The sequence below is a fragment of the Simochromis diagramma genome, unplaced genomic scaffold (assembly GCF_900408965.1).
Source record: "Simochromis diagramma unplaced genomic scaffold, fSimDia1.1 OVJJ01000293.1, whole genome shotgun sequence".
NCBI lineage: Eukaryota > Metazoa > Chordata > Actinopteri > Cichliformes > Cichlidae > Simochromis > Simochromis diagramma.
In genome coordinates, this window is record NW_024386801.1 from 14,324,129 (window position 1) to 14,327,695 (window position 3,567).

Here is a 3,567-nt window from a genome sequence, read left to right on the forward strand (position 1 = left end):
ATTTATGTTTTGTATTTTAGGGCAACTAAAAGAAATAAAAGTACTGACTTTTCTCTGACGCAACTAAAGTGTAGGGTTTTTTTTGTCTATTTCTAGTATCAGTTAAATAAAAAAGAAAAACACAGCAATGTGTTTTTCAGCAATGTGAAATTGTTAATATTAAAGTGCTTTTCAGTAGACTTAACACGGCTGAAAAAAGATGCAGGGGCATCTCACTCTTCCAAACCTTTTATTTAATATGCATCAACTCCTAATGAGAAGTTCGTGCATATTAGATAAAGATCACGAGCTCGTCTTTTTCTTAAATCCCAACCTTTAACTGTTTTTTATGTTCCCCGAGTCAGACTGTTGCGGGTGATAGCTTTGCATTTTAAAGCAGCATTTAAAATTATTCACTGTGCAAGTAAAGTTCAAGGAGAATTAAGCAACCAAGAAATTTTGTAGTAGGATGGGGAAAAAACACTCAGTGCAGCAATATATCCTATCACATTCTCTTGTGACATGTTATATACAAACTGTTTGTTTTTGTATATACATCACCAAAATGACCAACTGACTGTAAAGAAGAAACTCAAATAACATGGGAAAACATTTCACTAAGCTAATTAAGCTGGCACATTATTGGAATTATACTTATTATTATTATTATTGGAATAACATTGATAATCCATATACACACTGATGGAATGTAATGAATAAATCCACAAGTTTTGCTTTTTTGGCCTTTGTAGTGTTGTGCTTATTTCTTGTATTGTACAAGTATCATGATGTAACCAAAATCAATCAAAAATTGAGGCTTGAAAATACATCATGAGATTTGGAGAATATTTGGTCACTTTGTTACAAATACCTTGTCAGTACCGAATTTGACCCTTTTACCTTTTGCATAGTTTCAACAAGGTGCTGGAAACATTCCTCAGAGATTTCGGCCCATATTGACATATTGGCATCACACAGTTGCACATCCATGATATAAATCCCCTGTTTCATCACATCAAAAAATGGGTACACTGTCATAAAGGGATGGGCATATTCAGCCACAATAAGCCTGTTTGGCTCTGGTATTTAAACAATCCAGCCTCAGTTTCCTGCTGTTAGCTGACTGGAGAGGTCTTCTGCTGTCTGTTGACCATCTGCTTCGTGAATGGATGTGTTGTATATATTTAGAGATGTTCTTCTGCACACGGTCTCGCTATTTTCCTGTGATCTCTCACATCAACCAGGCATTTTCTGTTGCTCACTAGATGTTTTCTCCTTTTCAGACCATTCTCTGTAAACATTTGAGATGGCTATGTGGGAAAATTCTGGTAGATCTAAACTTTCTGAAACACTCAGACTAGCACCAACCAACAGCCATGCCATGTTCAAAGTCACGTAAACCCAATTTCTTTCCTGTTCTGATGCTCAGTTTGAACTTCAGCAGGTTGTGCCTAAAAGCATCGAGCTGCAGTCATATGACTGGCTGATTAGACGTTTGCCTTGAGGAGGAGTTGAATGTGTGCGCCTCACAAACTGGCCAGTGAGTGTATCGTGATAGTATCGTATCTTGTGCTCCCTTAATTCAAACATCTATCAAACAGACATGATTGTGTGGACTGGTGGGGTATAAGCGGACCTAGATTGCCTAAAAAGCACCCTTTTGTAGCTCACTTAAGTGACACATACGTCTTTCCCGTCACTACTGACAACCCAGTGAGCCTGCAAACATGTTCAGCTCTCTTCAGATGCCAAGGCAAAAGTGAGCTGCTGCTGATGGCTGTAAAGACTTGTCTTTTTACAAGTCATCTCCTTTTTTTCCCCTAAATCGTCAGAGCATCTTACACTGCGACATGTGACAAATAGGCCTCTTGCATGCATTCAGCAATGTACTCACATAATATCACACAATGTTTGTCCCACAGAGCTTCTTTTTTGTGCTTTACCAGATTTTAAAATGTGTAATGCTTAGTGTGTGTTAGTGGGGGGAAAGGCAGCCATGTATCCATAAGAAAAATGTCATTAACACATTACTGCCAAACATTTTGCTCTTACAAAGACACCAAGAGTCTGCTATCTCTCAGTGAATTACTAAAGCTAATTGCCCCTAATTAGAAAGCCTTGATTAAGGTGCAGCTTTTGATTCAGGAGGAAGCCAGCAGTGATGATCCCCTGAGTTTCTCGCCATTCTAATTTTTCATTTTAGTATTCGTCATTTCTTCCTGCAAAAATAAAGGGGCTTTATGCATGAAGGCAAGTCATTTGTCCATGATTACAATTTTTCTGGATGGCTGTGTGGATTGCAACTCAGCGACCTCTCACATGAATTGTCTCTATCTTTATTCGTTTTCTAGAAAAATCCTCCAAGATGGCATTTTTGTAAGATTTTTTTAAGGGTTTCCATCCTTTTGTTAAACATGAGAGCAGCAGACCTTTAAAATCCAAATGTGAGAGGACACAGCGTATGGGTTTTTACTGTTGGGTGTCAGGTTTGCTCACTGTCCACACCTTAATGTTCATAAATAAGACACCACAGCCGTTTCTGTGTTATCCTTATGGCAGTGATACATTGTTTTAATTTACAGAGCGGTGACAAGATTTGAAAAATGCTTTTAATTTTCCGCCACAATTATGACATTCTTTAGTTCTCCTTTCAGACGTACAGCAGCGTTCAGCCAGAAGCACGTCAGACTCAACTTTTCATTCCCCTCAAAACACCATAAAGTATTAAACATCGACTATTTTAGAGCAGCCTGCTATGGATATGCTATAATTAGATTCCTATGCTTGAAAGGCCTGCAGGGTGTTGATCATTGTTATTTTATGAGGCATGTTTTTCTCGCCAGTTTTAAAATTACCATTTTCTGCTAGCAGCCAAACAGGGACCCACAAAATTTTTTATAAGCATAAAAATGCCTTTATTTGAGCACCAATCACCCGAGGACTATATTACTACTATATTACTCTTTTATTGTTTAATTACAGTAAGGAGAAAGGAAAATCATTTTCTTTCTGTTTTTCATGCTGAAGCATCATTTTGTAAAATTCACACATGCTTTTATACATGTTCCCTTTATGATGACCTAGAAATCAGGGTATTTTTTATAAAGAGAAGATTGACATGGAAGAATCAAAAAGCAACTGTCTCTTTACAAAAACTGGGTGATTGCACCCTCTGGTGGTAACCATACATATATATATGTAACGCCTAAAATTATTGCTTAGATTAGACAGATTAGACAGACAGACAAACGGGCGCATGCCAAGGTCAGATTCCACTGAGCATAAGATTCAGCTAAAACCTTTAACGCTGCTGTCATTCAGCACAAGAATGAATTCGGCACACTTACAACTTTGTACATGGTGGCTTTGGTGTGGTAGACAAACAAAAGATTAAACTGCATTAACCTGTGATGAAATTGTCAGTCTTTCCCAGTTGGACTTTCAGCTCAGTGAATATTAAGAGCTTTTAAAACTTGCTCATGTAGAAAACTGACTATTACTCAAAGGATTACCAGAACAAGCTATAAACACGTCAAAATATATTCACACTTAAAGCCAATCACCAAAGAAACACACAGCTGGAGAGAA